The sequence below is a fragment of the Tursiops truncatus genome, chromosome 17, assembly GCF_011762595.2.
Source record: "Tursiops truncatus isolate mTurTru1 chromosome 17, mTurTru1.mat.Y, whole genome shotgun sequence".
NCBI classification, from domain to species: Eukaryota; Metazoa; Chordata; class Mammalia; order Artiodactyla; family Delphinidae; genus Tursiops; species Tursiops truncatus.
This window is the reverse complement of record NC_047050.1, coordinates 66,427,320-66,446,521: the sequence shown is the minus strand read 5'-3', so window position 1 is coordinate 66,446,521 and position 19,202 is coordinate 66,427,320. Positions and strand designations below refer to the sequence as shown.

At 43.3% G+C, this 19,202-nt stretch overlaps 1 long non-coding RNA gene across 50 annotated transcripts in view; it reads right to left on the bottom strand.

The window, feature by feature from the left end:
• Positions 1-19,202, bottom strand: part of LOC109549452 (uncharacterized) — a 396,771-nt gene that overhangs the window by 15,804 nt on the left and 361,765 nt on the right. For 37 of the 50 annotated variants that reach the window (XR_012327382.1, XR_012327365.1, XR_012327383.1 and 34 more), the window contains 5 exons: positions 10,180-10,353; positions 7,449-7,727; positions 4,541-7,072; positions 3,253-4,161; positions 2,054-2,111 (listed from right to left, as the gene is read on the bottom strand). This is a non-coding gene — a long non-coding RNA (uncharacterized lncRNA). Of the gene's footprint in view, positions 1-2,053; positions 2,117-3,252; positions 4,162-4,540; positions 7,073-7,448; positions 7,728-10,179; positions 10,354-12,250; positions 12,319-19,202 lie in introns of all 50 variants that reach the window. The other 13 variants (XR_012327384.1, XR_012327381.1, XR_012327397.1 and 10 more) reach the window with 10 other exon arrangements.

The window sequence follows — 19,202 nt, the reverse complement described above, 5'->3', positions numbered from 1 at the left end:
GGAAATGTCATTCTCCTCCAAGACAATTCTGAAGTTTGATGGCTCTATGTATTAGGAATCTTGGGCTTATGTAGAAAAAAGACCATTTCTTTATAGCAAGGATTGACAGACTACAGGCAAGGGCCAAACCTGGCCCACAGCTTGTTTTTGTGAATAAAGTTTTATTGAAACACAGCTATACTCATTCGTTTACATATTGACCGTGTCTGCTTTTGTGCTACAAAGGCAGGTTGAATAGTTGCAACAGAGACCACAGGGCTTTAAAGCCTAAAGTATTTGCTATCAGTCCCTTTACTGAAAAAGCTGGTCAACTGTTATTTTATAGCATTGGCCTGTCTGTTCTAATGCAGCTTTTGGATAACAGAAAAGAAATCTGTCACCTCCTTCAAGGATTTAAGACAACTTTTCTGTCTCCCCTTCTTTTCTTCAGGCTTAATAAATATCTCTCACCTTTTCCCAAAATAGGTTTTCAAGCACCAACATCATCTTTGCCTTCCTTCAGCTTGTCAGTTCCTATTAAATTGCCAACCCCAAAGCTATCATAGTCTTCCTTGTGATCAAATCATTACAGGAAATGGGAAAACCATCTACTCCTTTAACTTGGACTACACAGGTTTTTAACAACCTCAACCTATGGCTTCAATTAGAAATGTGGTCAGTTATAACCCCAAGTGTTATTCTACTGAGAGAGATCTCCCCCAAGATTCTTTACTCATTCGCCCATCAGTTCATTCAACAGACATGTGAAGTGACTCTTGTGTTCCATGCATTGTATAAATGGTTATTTAAATCCAGATGCAAGATGCTGGATTCATACCTGTTCAATTCTATGAACTATGACTCGCATTCCAGCATGTCATCTATGGCGTGGGCTATTGTTAAGATTATCTGTTATTCTGCAACAAACTGCTCTAAATGCAATGTGTAAATAAAACGGTAACAATTTACATAGTTCATGAATATGCAATTTGGACCAAACTCAACAGAGAAGGCTCATCTCTGTTCTATGTGGCATCGAGTAGGGTCCTCAGGCACCTCTCTCTCCACGTGGTCTCTCCAGCATGGCCAGGGTAGCCATCCAAAAGCCATGTCCTAAGAGACAGCCAGATTGAAGCTGCATCACTGTTTCTAGCCTAGTGTTATAAATGACTTAAGGTCGCTTCTCTCACATTTTATTTGTCAAGGTGGCCATAAATTCCTGCCCCATTTCAAGCCAGAGGGAGAACTAGACTTCACCTCTTGATGGCATGTGAAAGAAGATGTAGACAGGTCTTAAAACTGCCACAGCTACCATCACTCTAATTGGAATGATGGTTCTCAAACCCGGGCCATAAGGAGCTCTGGGAGTCCACGAACTGAATTGAGTTTCTCCACTGTAAGGACAGAACGTTAACATCTATTCTCCTAACCATCCCTCTCAAGAAGTAAATATTTATTTCTGTGGATCTGCGTCCACTTAGGAGGCTCAGAAGCAAAAAAACAAAGCATTCCACTGGCCTGTGTAAAACAGGCTCTTTCAAGTTACTTTTCTCCAGTCTGGAATCTGTGGCCTGGAGCTCAGCCTCAGGAAGACGACCTTGATGTCTTTATGATTAAATTCAAAGAGGAGAATAAATGTTCCTGCTCTCCTTGGGCCTCTGAAAGATGCCGTGAAATTTTGCTGATGTAACTGGATAAAAGGAGCTCTTTATAATACGTAAATTTTGCCAGCATTGTCTCCTTAGACATCTTTTCAGGCTGGCAGAGAGGTAATGCATCCTGAGTGCATTTAAAGTGAACTGGGCTTTTCTATTTTTAACTAGCATTATTTTTTTAAATGTTAAATATGAATCCTATTACATTACTCAAGGAAAGGTGGATGGAAGTTTGAAATAGACCCCAGAATTGTTCACTTAGAAGCAGTGAGCGTGCTAAGGAGTACAGGCACGTGAATTTTGAAATTAATATCCCAGCTCCAATGACATCAGTATGAAACCTGAGGAAATCATGTAACCTCTTTGTGCCTCGGTTTCCCCACTTGTCAAGTAGGAAGAAGCCAATGATAAGTACTCACCAATGTTCCAAGTGACTTTCAATAAATGTGGAGGGCAGAAATGCTTCGGGATTAACTTCTACCCTCCGGGCCCCAACAAGGAAAAAGAAAGTGCAAATTAGAGCAAACGTGGGACTTAGAACTAAAAATTCTGCTTCCAAATAGCTTTATGTAACCTCTCTGAGCCTCTGTTTCCTCATCTATAAACTGCAGGTGGCCATCCTTGTATGGCCCATATCCCAAGGCTACTGGGCTAATCAGATGAGATAATGCATGCAAAAGAGCGCCATAAACCGTAATAGCCTCTGCATCTGCATCTGCCAATGGCAGTGTTAGAAAAAAAACAAAAAAAGATGCGCGAGTTGATCAGGTTCTAAGGTAATAATATTGAGAAAGTGGGAAGAAAGGGCAGGAGGTGGAACTCAGCTGAGCTCTCGCCTTTTGGTCTGAAGCGATAAAACAAAATATCTGGAGCATGCAGTGATGTGATTACTGGACATGTATTCTACGAGACAGCAGAAAGGGGAGAGGAGGAAGGGTAGGGCTAACTCGCTCGGATGGAGGACCAGCTCTATCCATACCAGGCAATGGTTTGAATCCCGTTGCCTGGTTCGGATCCTGAATACAGCACTTCTAAGCTGCAAGACCTTGGCAAGATAATTAAACATTCTGTGGGGCTTCCTTGGTGGCGCAGTGGTTGAGAGTCCGCCTGCCGATGCAGGGGACACGGGTTCGTGCCCCGGTCCGGGAGGATCCCACGTGCCGCGGAGCGGCTGGGCCAGTGAGCCATGACCGCTGAGCCTGCGCGTCCGGAGCCTGTGCTCTGCAACGGGAGGGGCCGCAGCAGTGAGAGGCCCGTGTGCCGCAAAAAAAAAAAAAAAAACATTCTGTGCCTCAGTGTTTTCATCTGCAGAATTGGGTTAATAATTGTGCCCCTCCATGGAGTTGTCGTGAAGATTATATTAGTTACTGCAAGTGCTTAGAACCTGAGTGCTTCCGATGAATACTCAGTATATGTTATATTTATTCATTCATTTATTCCACTCAATTAACACATATCTATTGAGTGTTCAACCTGTGCCAATCCCTGTTTTAGGAACTGGGCATATAGTCATGAGTAAAACAAAATGCCTGCCCTCAAGTAGCTTGGAGTGTGTTCTAGAGCATTTCCAGAAAGACAACAGATGAATTCTTATACAGGATGTCAATTCAGGGCTCACCGGGCAGTCCAGTGGTTAAGACTTCACCTTCCAATGCAGGGAGTTTGGGTTTGATCCCTGGTCGGGGAGCTAAGATCCCACATGCCTCGCGACCAAAAAAACCAAAACATAAAACAGAAGCAATATTGTAATAAATTCAATAAAGACTTTAAAAATGGTCCAATCAAAAAAATCTTTAAAAAAATGTATGTCAGTTCATGATAAATACGATGGATAAAAGTAAGATGGGGTACAGGGGATATGAGATTAAGGGGTTGCAATTTCAGGTAGAGTGGCCAAGGAGACTTCCTTGATCTCTGATATATTGAACATGTAGGCACAGGTACGGTGGGCTGCCCAGATACACCTCAGGATGTAGGCACTCATCCCGCCTACTACCAGGACCTCTAGCTGCTGCTGCAAGACTCAGTCAAAGAGAGCTTTCATCCCAGACCATTTCTCAGAAGGCAGCCTGCATCTGTGACCGGCCAACATGGAAGTACAAAAGCCTAACCATTTGTCCTCAGCTGGGACAACTCTGAAGGGCCATCGCAGCTCCCTGTGGGGTTGCTGGACATCTCCATTGAAACTGCATCATGGTACAGCTTCTCCCTCTGCCCAGTCTAGCATCCCTCCCCATGTTGTCGTTGTTTCTGAGCTCACTCCCCAGTTAGCCTCCTCCACACAACCCTCAGAGACCTAGACTCTCTTTCCCAGGAAATCTGACCTATGATGAAAGCTAAGTAACTCGTACAATATCTTTCAGCGTGAAGCGGTAGAGCAAGGATTTACCCCGGGGCTGCCTGACTCTGTGGTTTGGGGCCTCTCCTGTTGTTATCAGCAGTGGTGCACATTCCATTCTGTTCCAGCCAGTGAGGCAGCAGGAAACTTGGAATTTCTGAGCAACCCAGAGCACGAGGGTGGGTGTAGCTGTGGATAAGAAAAGGAGAGGAGGTGTTAATTTCAAGAGCAGAAGACATTAAATTGAAACCCAATGACGATGAAAATGCACCAACACATTTTGAAAAGAAACTTGTGATATTTTAGAATTTGACTCATTTTTTGCTATAGATTCCTAGTGCTTTTGTAATAGGTGTACAATGGTTTAGTTTATATATTTGAAAAATAAACCTCTTTCCAACTAAGTTCTAGCTTTAGTTTGGTTTTCTATCAAGTCTGTTTTCATACATTTTAGAATGCCATTTATATCTTGGGATAAAGTTACTTTGGGGAGCCCCAAAATGTGAACTTCCTCCTAATCTCAACGACGTATTTATTTTTATATCTGGATGCCTTGAAGGATACCTGCCTTTGGTTCAGCCTGCATCCCAGACACAACAGGTCCAGAAGCTGGCAATATGGTAAGTAGACATCCCAGACTGGGAAAAGGAACATAGAAATTCTTCAGGTGTTGGAAAAGTCTTCCTGAAGCAGTGTCACAAGCCACTGGAGAGGAATGTAGCAGACGAAAGAAAATTAGTCGCTGTAGTAAAATCTTATGGAGAACAAAAACCAATAAAAACATCCAGGACCTGAGGAAAAGAACTAATTCCAAATTTACATAATTTTTTATAAGTACTTTGGACCCACGCTAGATGTATGTTTGCAAACTGCATTCTCACAATACCTCTATACGGAAGGGGATATTAAATTTACCTTAAGGTTGTGTAAACTGAGATTCATGGCAGGTAAGTGACTTCCCAAAGTTTATACTTGTGAGTTGAGAGTGAGTATTTCAACCCTGACTGGCCAACTCCCAGTGCCATGCCCAAAACCAGGAATTCGTTTTTATGATGGTTGGAAATACAACTCAGGGAAAAAAAATTCCAGTTCTTTCATTGTCCTACTCTTTCCTGCCCTGAGATGCAACATTGTAACCCTTGTTAAACTCGAGCCAGGCAAGTGGATTCACCCTCTCTGGAGGTACAGTTGTTCCCTTTATCTGTGGATTTACTTTCTTCGGTTTCAGTTATCCATGGCTAACCTTGATCCAGAAATATTAAATGAAAAATTACAGAAATAAACAATCGATATGTAAATTTTGTGCCATTCTGAGTAGCTTAATGAAATCTCGTGCCATTCCACTCCATCCTGCCTGGGATCCCCAGCCATCACCATCATCTGCTCCTGGCATCCAATCATCAACATCGACACAGTTCAATGATCCAGGATCACCCGAAACAGATGATCCTCCTTCTGAAGTATCATCAGAAGGTCGACAGGGGGCTTCCCTGGTAGCGCAGTGGTTGGGAGTCCGCCTGCCGATGCAGGGGACATGGGTTTGCGCCCCGGTCCGGGAGGATCCCACGTGCCGCGGAGCGGCTGGGCCCGTGAGCCATGGCCGCTGAGCCTGCGCGTCCGGAGCCTGTGCTCCGCAACGGGAGAGGCCACAGCAGTGAGAGGCCCGCGTACCGCCAAAAAATTATAATAATAAAGAAGGTCAACAGTATCCTAACACTATGTCATAATGCCCACATCATTCACCTCACTTCTCATCAAAGGCATTTTATCATCTCACAACATCACAAGAAGAAGGGTGAGTACCGTACAATAAGCTACTTTGAGAGAGAGAAAGAGGCCACATTTCCATAACTTTTATTATGGTTCTATTTTATTATTTGTTGTTGTTGTTAATCCCTTACTGTGCCTAATTGAGGAATTAAACTTTATCATAGGTATGTGTATAAAGGAAAAAACATGGTATGGTTCAGTACTATCTGTGGTTTCAGGGCAGCCACTGGGTTTCCTGGAATGTTATCCCCCGTGGATAAGGGCCAACTACTGTATTTGTAAAGACTAAAATCTCTTTTGCTCTCCCAGAATCTTTTAGACCTCCACTGTGGCATTAACATCAGTGGATGAACTCTGCATTAGCAGAGCTGACACAGAAAATGTTACAAAAATTTTAGTTGTGCACCCACCTTTAGACAAGTTCCAGCCTCCCCTAGAGCCAATGAGAAGAATGATACATTGGTTCTTAGAAATGATTAAAAGAGAGGCCTAATGATATCTCTACTAATGACTCTGAATTTTACTTATGCAGTGTTGGCTTCTTTCCATTTCAGAATCTTGAATGAATGTCTAAACCCTGGTAATGCCTCAGAGCAAATGTTACCTAATCTCGAACTGAAGTTTATAAGAATTCAATGGAATCCTATCCGGCAGAGTATGAATTATTTTTATCTTCTGTTTTCCTTGAGTAGTGTGTCCTTGAACACTTAATCTCTCCAAGCCTCAGCTTCCTCATCTGCTAAATGGGGAGATCAATGGTCGTTCACTTATTATGCAGGGCTAATGAGAGCAACAAATGATCCCTTTGGTCTCATACTGGGTGTCGACCGCTTAATGGAAACAAATTCTAATCATGTTCCCTCCCCACTTCCCCATGCTCAGCAGCCTTTGGGAGTTGCCAGTTGCCCAGAGCAACCACTTGAGCTTGGTCCTCCAGACTTTTCACGAGCTGGCTTCTACCCCCTGCCTCTCCAGGCTCCACAGCACAACCTTCCTTCTCACCACAGTCAAAGATGCCATTCCTGAGACCCTTTACCGACTTTCACTTTGCATTGCTCTGTCCAGTCAGCTTCCTCTCTCTGAAAACCCCTTGCCCTTTCCTCTGTCTGCCTGGTGAAGTCAAGTTCATAATTGAAAACCCTACTCTCAAATGTTCCCCTAGAGAAACTTTCCCTGCCCCTCCCTGGCCAAGCCCTGAGCTCTGTGGAACTTTGTCCATACCACCAGCCACGACCAAAAGTGTTCTGGCCATACTCAAGGTTACCCCCTGGGATTAGCAGAATCACGATCCAGGTCTCTTGGCTCCCCTGCTCTCTTTCCACAGATGCTTCTGTGAAAAAAAATACAAAATTATTCTAGGAATTGTGGGAGACTCTGATGAATGCCCAAGACACTTATTCCATGTTTTACAGAGCTAATCTACCCAGTCATTCTAATAAAATTGTAGAAACGCAATTGACCAGATCCTATGACTCACCCACCGCTGGCTCTGGCTCCCTCAGATAAGGCAAAGAGAGCTGGGTACGGAGCTTATCCACATAATAAACCAGAACAAAAATGAACTCAGGGGCTGTAATTCCATCAAGGGTCTCTGATAGTGACAGAAACCCCCAAAGCAGGTTTCTGTGGTCACAGGAAAGACCACCTCAGTGAAATCATTAGTCCCTGCCATATTTGGCTTTGATTCTGACAGTGACAAGACTCACCAGATAAGGCCATTGGCTGCAGTAACAGATTGGGTTTGGGCAGCAAAGCTGTCCACAAATGAAGGATTCACTTTACGTCAATGAAAGCACATGAATCTCCATTTAGTGGCGCCTTGAGTCCACAACCTCGAAATAGAATTGCATCTCCTCCAACCAGAAAACCTTCCTGTATGCAAAAATTGAAATACATCAGGATGCATATAAGTCACAGGGAGAGAGCTTTGGCTGTTACATCCAACTAGCCATAAATTCTCATCAGGTATGGGATGCCAAGAGAATCTGTAGGCAAAGAGAAAGTGGGAACAAAGTGATGACTCTGCCTTAGAATAATAACATGGAGTCTTTTGCATAACATTGTACAACAATTATCTTGATAGATCCTCACAAAATCCATCAACGTAGGTGAGTAAGCAGCACAATTGTCCTCATTTCACACATAAGAAAAATGAGGCTCAAAGATTCTGAATGAATTTCCCAAAGTCACGCAGAGGAGAGGCTCAGGGCTAGAAACAGTCCCCAGTCTGACCCTTTTCCACTCCACTAAACAGCTTTCTACCCAGGGGCTTTCATGCACCATCAAATAGAGAAAATCAGAACCACTGAGCTTCTATAAAAGAAAATGGAAAGTACTACATTCCAAAGGAAACTGGTTGTTTCTGAAGCTATCAGGTGATAATATTTTGTATTATTAATAATAAATCCGGACTAGGTTTTCTCATCCAGACTTTTGGTCTTCACTCTCCATGGAATGTGTTTTACTAGGAAGAGAATAAAATGTATCTGGAAATGCATGGGATTTGGCATCAGACGTGGATCCAAACACCAGCTCTGCTATTGACTAGCTGTGTGACTGAGGACACGCTAATTGCTTTGAATCTGAATTTCCTTATCATGAAAATAGGGATGATAATAGATTCATCAGAGAAAAAGGGTAGGAAGTAAACAAAACAGCACGTGAAAAGTGCTCAACAGGGTGTACCTGGCACATAGTAAGTCCTCAAAAATGTCTGAATCTGGAGAAACAAACTCCTTCACCACATCACATCTGCTAATGATGAACAGAGCACTCACAAGCTCTTTTAAAGAGTGGCTTCAGGCAGTGCAGCCCCACCAGGGCACTGCTCTTTGCTCAGCGTCTCACATTTTGTGAAGCATGGGCACGTTCACGATTAGGGAATCAAATCATTGTCTTCAGATCTCTGTCATTGGGCGAGGAATTAAATCAGCCTTTTTATCCAACAGCGAAAGGGCAAGTCTTTCTTTTCTTTATTAATGGAGTTGCTGACTTATTAGTTCACATGAAACAGGTCCTAAGCATCTGAAATGAACCCCAATACTGGGAAATTGCTAGATGCCAGTTAAAATTTTGTGAGCACTGCTAAGTGCCAGTCTCTCTGTAAAGCACTTCCAGCCACATTGGCACATTTGAGCCTTGCAAGCATCCCTACAAGCAGATTCTCTCCATTTTACAAGTTAGGAAGTGGAGGCTCAGAGTCGCCCAAGGTCACACAGCACCTACAGTAGCTGAGCCAGGGTTCCACCTCTAATGTTCTTCCCCTTTCCTTTAGGACAAGGGGCTCACTGCCGTACGGCTGCCAAGTCTCCATCAAAGTCAGCATCCAACAAAAAGTACCAAGAGTGAGCAGGGACAGATGAGAGTGAGAGAGGCCCCCATCACTGACTCACGACCAGGGGGAATCCGTGTCAGACCTTCATGCCCTCTGCCTCTTTACTTGTGAAATGGAACAGTACCTTACTTGGTTTAGATTTAAGTCAGTCTCAAATTACTAAGTGGCCTGATTCATTTCAGAATTTCGCATGTGTAGTATGTTTCCCAGAAAGCCATTTGGAAGACTAGCCTTTCTTTAGGTTTGCTTTTTATTATTTTACTAAGAGAAAAATCTTCGTTGTTTTCACATTCACCCAAAATTTATGAAGTGAATGCTATGTGCCCGGCATTCTAACTAGGTTCTGGGGATAGAAAATCCAACCAGAGAGACTCCATCTCTGCCCTCACGGAGCTGAGAGTCTACTGGGAAAGACTGGACTACTAACCACCCAACTGTAAAAGTGATTATATAATCAAAATTCTGATGACTGCCCCATTTAGAATGCAATGAGTGCTATCAAGGGACATACCACAATCTCGGGGTCAAAGAGGGCTTCCTGAGAAAACGATGCTTCAAGGGAAAGCAGAAGGATGAGTACAAGTTGGCCAACTGAATGAGGGTAGTGATACTCCAGGCAAAGGAAACAGCATTGCAAAGTCATAGAGCCAAGAAGGAGCAGCTCTTCTTTGAGGAACTGAAAGGAGACCAGAGTGACTAAAGCACAGAGACCCAAAATGGAAGGAAAGGATATGAAAACCGGGCCAACAGAGGGACGGCATTGCTTTCAAAAGCACTCATCGGTAATGGCTTTAGTCATTGTGAACATACATACTCGGCCCCACGCACATGCTCTTGAATATAGCTGATATTTACAGATGTTAGACCTAAACAGACAAAGGGTTCAAATGATGAACTTTTTTTCTCCCTCTGTTCCTCTTCCACCTTCTATTCTTCTTGATCATGATCCTACTTTCTAAGTGTGGTAGGAAACATAGAGACAACGAATTTCCTAAGAAACTGTAGGTGTTCAAAGGGTACAAAGTTCCAGTTATGAGATGAATAAGTTCTTAGGATGTAATATGCAGTGTGATGACTATAGTTAACAATACTGTGTTGCTTACTTGGAAGTTGGAAGAGAGTAGATCTTGAAAGTTCTCACCACGCACACCAAAAAAGGTAACGATTTGAGGTAATCTTATTGTAGTAATCACTTCACAATATACACACAGAGTGAGTCATCGCGTTGTGCACCTTAAACTTACACAATGTTTTATGTCAATTGCATCTCGATAAAGCTGAAAAAGAAAACAAAATTCAAAAACAGTGAAAAAAATCTGTTTTGCACAGCCTCATGGATGTCTCTAAGGGAACACGGTATAACCTTGAGCAAAAGCAATGCGTTTCAGGGATTTTCCCTTTCTTCTGCAAAACTGGAGCGTTCAAACATCTCCGAGCACTTATAGGATTAAAGGGGGTGATGTACAGAAATCTACTGAGTGCAGTGACCGGCACAAATAGCTATGTGCTGAACGCCCCCTTCTTTCCTACCCACGTGAGGTAGGAAACAGGAAAGGTGCGCTGGTTACGTGGGACTAACTGCCGTAACAAAGAAATTCTATGCACAATGGCTCAAACATGAGAGGAATTTACTTTCTGTTCACTCATGTCTAAAATGGGTGTTCCTGGCGGATGGCCAGATCTCTTCTGCACACAGTCCAGGGACCTTCATTCCCTCTCAAGTCTCCATCAGGTTCTTCTGCCTCAAGTTGGCAGAAAGGATAAAATGTGAAGGAGTACTGCCCACACATCATTCAGGCTTGACTATCAGGGCCCTGTTGCATGGCCACACCTAACCGTAGGAAATCAAGACCCGCAGGATACCTGGGGGAGGAGAGGGAACGGGCGTAAGTGACTGGCCAGTCGTCTTGGCCACCCCACCAAGATGAGAGGGAGCTCTTTGTTACTAGCCTAAGTAAATTAGCGCACCTACAAGTAGGTACTACACACCTCCTTCCTGCAGCACTTCCTTGAAGGCTGGGGCAGGTGTGGCAATAGCAGTGAGTAGCGCCATTATGTTCCTCCCAACCTGGAGGCTCCTGAGAGCGTATTAGCAGCCTGGCTTCTCCCTCTCCTTATCTCCACAAGCACCCCGTCATCGGATTTGTTTGCTTTTCTCTCCTAAAATATGTGAAAATCCTTCCTTTTCCTGTGATTACCTCCACTGCCCTTTATCTTTACTCCCCTGATTCATGGCAACAGTTTCCTTACTTCATCTCTAGCCAGACTGGCTCCCGTCCATCTCATCGACTTCGGACTCCAGTCCACCCTCCTAGCCGGGGCCACCAAATGCAGTTGACACTGGCCTGCTTTAATCCTATTTGGCACATCGAAGTTTGCAGGATAACGTCCAAAGCCTCTAACCTGACAGCTGACAGGAAGCGGCCCTGCCTCCCATATAGCCTAATCCTTCTCTGAGTCCAGCCTTGTACCTACCTGTCCAGCACATTCTGTATGGTGTCCTGCGTACGGCCACCAGGCTGTTTCTCTCCTCCAAGGCCTCTTTGCTCCTGTTAACCTTCTACTGGTATGCATGTATTTAAAGTCCATCCCAGGCATCCCTAACTCCTGGAATCCCCCTGTGACCTTCACCTTGCTCCTCTGTGTTCCCAAGATACCCTTTGTATATATTTCTTGCTGAACTATCACTGTAGTGATAATGTTTATTGGTATTTCATCCACCCATCCCGCTATCCCTGAAACTCCAAGCAAGTCAACAATTTTGAGAGCCTTGAATGTCATTCTAAGGGCTTGGAAGTTAACCCTGGAATGTAAGCGGAATTGCTGAGGATTTTTGATAAAGGGAGCAATACAATATAATCAATATTTTAAGATAAATCTAGGGGGAGACCACAGGTAGATTATGGGAAGGACTAAATGGATGCAGGACTACTTGTATGGAAGGGAGAAGACCAATTCAACCAGATGTTATCTGTGTGACCTTGAGCACACCACCTCTCAGAGTCTTGTTTTATTTATGAACAAAGAGGAAATAATAAATCATGCCGAACCGTCTCACCAGGTCAATGTGAGGTCACTGCGGAATAATGTATACTAAAGTGCTTTATAAAGTCCAGTGAAATTATTAAGGCTAGTGGTTAAAATCCAAATAAATCCAAAGTGAGACATGCCTACCATGTCTTCAGTGTCGAATAGAGTCCCTTCTTGAAGTCAGATGCGTCCCCGGACTGCCCAGTATTCCCCTGTGCAATGCGAGGCTAAAATTATCCCTACTTGCCTGTCGCCCGTGAGCTGACTTCCAGTACCTGAAGGGTTGTCAGGCGAAAGAACGGGATTAACTCCATAGAGCTGTGTGACGGTTTCCAGGAGACAAATACTGACTCAACCTAAGGAAAACCTTTCTAACTGTCAGAGCCGCCCAAAGGCTGCCTGGGGCTGGGAGTGCAAGTGGGCCGTGAAACCCTTGAAATTAGAGATGATGAAAACAAAGCTGGGAGACCATGGAGGCAGAGTCCACACATCAGTGAGGTTTGGACTGGTCGGCTTCTAAATGTCCTTCCAATTCTAAAACCTCATTGTCTGCTGCCCCTGGGGACGCCTCTATAACTATGTGTGTTGCTCACATTGTCAGTTTATGACATGAGACAGTTGATTTAGAGTTTTCTCTCCTCCACTAGACTAGGGTCATCCAAGAGGCAAGGACTGAGCCTCCTCTAACTTGAGATTCTCAGTGCCCGCAGCAGCTTCCGGAGCACAGTAAACCCTCAGTAAGTGCTGGTGGAATGACTGGATGGATGAAGGAATTATGCTGGGGGTGTTGGGATGATGTCTTTAAGTTCCGGCTAAGATGAGTATTTCATAGTGAGGCTCGTGTGTGATGATGTTGGTCTAGATTGATACTTTCCAACTTGGAGTCTTTCAACTCCCAGAAGTCCTATTTTCAGTATTAAGAAAAAAGCTAATAAAAGTCTGGTGTTTGTCCATGTTACAGAGTGCCCCAAATTCGAAACCACCCAGTTTCTCTGCATTTAGCTGGGAATTTATCGACTTGGTGTGGTCACTCTTTATCTCCTATAGCAAACCATCACACCGGAACTTCAGACGTATCATCTCATTTAATCGTTTTGTGAAACCTGTATGTTAGGGCATGCTGTCTGTAGCTTATAGACAAGAAGATAGGGGCTCAGAAGGGTTTTGTGACTTGCTCAGTAATGGAGGTTTAGAGCGTCAGAGGCAGAATTTCGACCCAGTTCTGCCTGGCCTCGAAACTCACGCTCTCCCCACGTAATACTCGGCTTCGTTTCAGAGAAGGAGGCTTCTCTGATGTGTGTGTCTTTCACTGAGATGCTTCAGATGGGGGTCAGTCTTGGCCATTAGCATTTCCTTCCCTTTGGTGAGAACAATGGGTGTTCTCATCTTCCCTTCTGACCACTCAAAACCCCCTGAGTTGAATGAGAAGGCAGACCCACCAAATTATACCTGACCTCATAGATTTCCCACCTCACAAACCCCCCAACACCACAACCCCCGCTTCCAGCTGAATCTCCTTCTTACCCTCAGATGTTATTACATAGAAGAACATGCAGAGGTCTCCCAGGCCCTCTATTCCGGACCTTATATTTTTCTCGTGTTGACAACTTAATACATGTCCACACTTCCTTTTATGGGGAAAGATAAGACTCTGATGGTAATCAGAGCACCAGGGTAGGAAATGCCACATTCCTCCGTGTAAATATTTGACTAAGCTTTCTCCAGGCCATGCATCATTATGCCGAGCCCCCAGAAAAACTTCAGGTCCACAGATCTGCAGGTGAGATACCTTGGCAATGAATTATGAGAGGGCTTGTTTAAAAACCACGGCCAGAGCAATGTATTTCTGGAAGGGGTAAGGAGGCCTGCTCTACGTGACCAAAAGCTGTTCTGAGAAAGCCAAGAATAGAGGCTGGGTCTCAGCTGGGCTGGAGTTCCTCCTTCAGTCAACTAATCCCTGAAAAGAGGGACCTGTTTGGATGGTTTTTAAAGAAAGAAATGACTGCAACTATGTTGCTAATGTCCATGTAAGTGAAAAACCGGAAGCAACCTGAAGGTCGATAAAAAATTACTTACATCCACCAATGCAGTAGGCAAACAATAATAAAAGTATTGATAATCATAGCTAACATGTATTGATTGCTGACAACATGCCATTATAGGTTCTTCTCATTTAATCCTCACAACATTCTCCTAAGGTCTCTTAAAATGTTCATTATGCCATTTTACAACTGAGGCAGAGAGAGGTTGAGGAACTTGGCCAGGGTTGCACAGTAAGCAAGTGATGGAGCAGAAAACTACACAGACGTCGGAAATTCTATTATAAATGAATATTTGTTGACTTTAAAATATGCTCATGATATTAAAGGGAAAAATGCAGTTTCCCAAATTGTGTGATTCCATTTTTTTAATTATGAGAAATGGAGAACCATGGCTACTATTCAAACACAAACACACACACACACACACCAGAAAATAAAAAGTGAGGAAACTGGAAATGTAGAGAAATTGGAACTGTTGGTGGGAATGTAAAATGGTGCAGCTGCTGTGAGAAACAGTATAGGGATTCCTCAGAAATATAAAAATGCAATTATAAATTTTTTGATCTTTACATCTGGAAACTATATATTGTTGCTGCAATAATTTCTTCTTATATTTGAGACCAGATGTGTTGGCCCTAAAGGATGAAAACATTGCCATCAACATGCTGTCCATCTTCATGGAGGCTCTGGACAATAATCTAGTTTTGACCTTATAAAGGTAGACATTACTCACACCCTAATTGTGCCCTGAAGAGCATATCTTGTGCACCTAGTCATCAGAGGCCAAACTCTTCTATTGCAGGCATTCAAAAAATGGCTTTCCCTATTTTTCCTTTTGTTGCCTGTGCTTTTGATGTCCCACTTTTTTTTCTAATGGCCAACCAATTCTAAAGTTCAGCTTTCATGAACATCATTGAAATAAACACTTCTGTGACAGGTTGTGGCTCATTGCAAAGCTGTTGTGAACAATTCCACTTTTGGGTATATACCCAAGAGAATTGAAAGCAGGATCTCAAAGAGATATTTGTATATCTCATAGCAGCACTGTTCACAATAGCTCAAAGGTAGAAGCAGCCCTAGTGTCCATCCGTGGATGAAGTGGTCTATACCTGCACTAGAATATTACTCAGCCTTAAGAAAGAAGACATTCTGATACAACGTGGATGAACCTTGAGGATATTATGCTAAGTGAAATAAGCCAGTCACAAAAAGACAAATGCTTTATGATTCCACTTATACGAGGCATCTAAAATAGTCAAATACACAGAAACAGAAAGTAGAATGGTAGTTGCCAGAGCCTGGGAGGAGGGGGCATAGAGAGTTATTGTATAATGGGTTCAGAGTTTCAGTTTTGCAAGATGAAAAGAGTTCTGGAGATTAGTTACAGAACAATGTGAATACACTTAACACTAACGAACTATACAGCTAAAAATGTACCTGTAGTTAAGGTTCTTGAAAAATACCCCCATAACGAGAGAAAAGCAGTGAGGGAGAGTGGAAGCTGGAATACAAGGAAAGGAATCAGTTGTCTGCAGAGGAACAGCGTTCACCATGGCTTCTGCAGGTACCAAACAGGCAGGCTTTGTGCACTCCTCAAATTAGGCCCATATGCTCAGGTGCTCAGCCTTTGTGAGTGAGGGGCTTACAAGGGGCCTGAATAACCGGAAACAGGGGGTCTTCCTCCATTAACGTGCGTGGATGGCAGGAGTAGGGAGTCAGAACCGTAATTCTGAGCAGAAAAATACATTGCCTGAGTGAGCGTCTACAAAGAAGGTTGAAGGTCTTAGAATCCAACTGGAGGCGGAAAAAGTTTGCCTGCCCCTGCTTTAGGGTGTATGTGGTATTTTATCTGAGGCTGATTGACGCCTGTCATTTTCCTCCCCAGATCTCCAAGATGAAGTGGTGTAAAATGGCAAGAACAGCTGAAAGAAGGAGGACCTCATATTCTAAAGCAGACTAGGGATCATCTTTCACCAAATTCCTTCCACCTTTCTTTATGCTAGTGAGTGGTGTCAAGTTCTGCAAAACCAGAGTAATGTGGTTGTCAAGTGGCAGGCGGTTGGGAAACTTATTGGTTTTCCACTGGTAGATAAATTTGTTGTATCCTAAACACAGAAAAAACCAACATTCTAAGAGGCCAATCACGAAGAGTCACAGTGTATCTGAGTGGTTAACCCTGTGATACTGAAATGACTCACCGGGGTCTGTGAACTTACTACTATTGATTTCACGGGTTTAGGTCCCCATTCCATATTCATGGTACTCTGTTAATTCTACAAATACTGCTGAAAACTTCCATGCCAGCGTTAGCTGCGGAGGCTCTTGATTTGCCCTCACATTTTTAAAAATATTTTTTTGGTCACACCATGGGGCTTGCGGGATCTTAGTTTCCTGACCAGGGATGAACCTGTGCCCCCTGCGGTGGAAGCGCAGTCTTAACCACTGGACTGCCAGGGAAGTCCCACCCTCACATTTTTTTTTTTAACAAATTAAAATTTTTTTATTTGGTTAACATGAAGAGAGGGAAACATCTGAATGTCTTTTCTATCATGAATATATATATATTTTTTAACTTTTTATTTTATATTGGAGTATAGTTGATGAACAATATTGTGTTAGTTTCAGGTGTACAACAAAGTGATTCAGTTATACATATACATGTATCTATTCTTTGACAAGTTCTTTGCCCAATTAGGTTTTTTGGGGTTTTTTAAGAGCCTTTGGCTTGTCTCGGCAGCTGAAGATGCTGTGAACGTTTCTGCGTTACTCCACAGTCCGTGGACTCAACCTCCGAGCTGTTGATTTGTGTCAAAGGTGCTAAAGAACTGTCAAGAAGAGAGTGCTTAGCTCGGTCTGGTGTTTCTAAGCTTGAAATGGAAGATGGGAGGCTTTCTGGGTATTTCAAGAAGAAAGCGACTTAGTACAGGGAATTAAAAGTTTGAACAGTTGTGGTACGGGTTAGAGTCATGTCAGTAGGGAAATCTTCAAGGGCTGGAATCCAGGAAGCTGCTACCCCCGCAATCCAGGCAGTAGTGCTGAAGTGGTGAATTCTCAAGAAAATGACTGGGAGGAAGCCATTGGCAACATCCCGCACGTACTGACACCTACTCTTTGACAGCTGCTGCAGCAGATAAGAACTTCTCCTTCTCGGCCTTCAAAACACCATCCCAGCACCTCTCCTTAGCAGAATCTAACCCTAACCCCTGCCGGCAAAATTCTAGGGAATGTGCTTCCAGGCTAGCTTCTCCCATGCAGAGGAGAATGTAGAAGGAATCAGGGAACTAGGTGGGGTTGATATTAAATAACCCAGCTTTGGGGGAGATTCAGGAAGACTTCCTAGAGAATACAGTACCAGAGACCGGGTTTTGAAAGACCAAGGTTGGCCAAGGCCTGGCCTTGGTCAATGATTCATCAAAGGAGTTTCCCTTTCTAGGCTGCAAGAGCCTGAATTAGGGAAGTACCATCTTCCCAAGAAGCCCTCGTCTTTTGCAACCAAAAGAATAGGTAGCTATAAATAGCCTGAGTTTCTCACCATTCTGTGTTCAAAATGGATAACTGCAAACAACTTCCTTCTAGAGGAAAAGATTTAGGAATGATAATTAATGCATCAAACAGCAATACCTTCCTCATTGGAAATGTAAGTGGGGGAGGATTTCTCTCAGAACATGTTTCATAGGCAGTTTGGAGTTGTGTCAAGAGAAAGAAACTGTCAACTACGGTGGCCGTCAGTGCAAGGCACAGAGTGAGATCCTAGCCTCTCCACCTTGACCTTGTCCTCCATCTCCCTGGTAGCCCCCTCCTAACCCTCCCAGAGACACATCAGAACTCTCCAGATCACCAGCCCACTGACTGCCCATCTTTCCCTCAAAGTTTAGATTGACAGAAATGTTGAAGTGCTGGGAAGGTAAAGGTATGCATCAATTAAACACCTACACTTTCCCTTGCTACATTAGATGCGTTATGTACCTAACGTGTTGAAATCCTCTAAGGGACCTCTGAGAGAAACCTATTGCCCCCGCTTTCCAGATGAGGAAGCAAAGATCAAGAAAGGTAAAAATAATATTTCTGAGGTCACACAGCCACTGCTCTCCTCCAGAGAAAAGAGTGAGACCCTCATTCTTCTACTATAAGTGAATCCTGAGCTCCATGGAGTGTCCCTGGGTCACACGGAGGTTGAAACATCCTTACAGCTTTGCAAGACTATGGAAAAGCTTGAGCTCATCCCTTGTCCTTCCCCTCCTTCCCCCTTCATCCCAGGAAAACGTGGGACAGCCAGATCTCAACATTGTCAGTGACATTAGCCACAGTAGGGTTCCGCTTCCACCCTAAGCTCTCTCTGTATCATTTTCCCAAAGACATGAAAGAAAGAGAGGGCTCCTTTGAGACTAGAGCCCATGTAGATATTCAAAATTTCAGGTCACATTCGTCTCAGGGAATTTAATTTTTTGTTAGCTTCTTTATCTTCTACTGTTTCTTTATGAATCAAGTAAATACTTATCTGAGTTAGGAAAAATAGAAGATACATGTACACCTAAAGAAAACTAAAATCTATAAACACATTACAAGGATGAAATCACAGGTCCTCTGTAAGACAATAAGTTCAGCACTTTACTTTTCTTTTCCACACACCATCTCATGTACTTCCCAGTCTTTTTTAATAATTCTTTGAAGTTTTGGGATCCAGCTCATAGTTATGACACTATTATTTTATATATTATAAGCATTCTGCATCCTGAATGAACTTCAGGCTTTAATTCCTTTTTATAACCATAATGGTGACATTGAAGTTTATCTCTTCTTTAATTGTTATCACTGCTCACTGTGAGTCCTTCTATATGGTGACCATCTAATTCTGAGCTCTTGTGTTTCATTACTCAGTTTGCAAATGTGTCTTAAAGAAGTTTTTCAAGGAGGGACTGCAGATAATATATTTTGTCTCCTTTGCACATCCAGTGATATCATCCCATTCACTGCACACGTGAATGTTCACTGGAACATATATGGAACATTCCTGGATCACATCCTTTGCTTCTTGAAACTCTATAGATGCTACC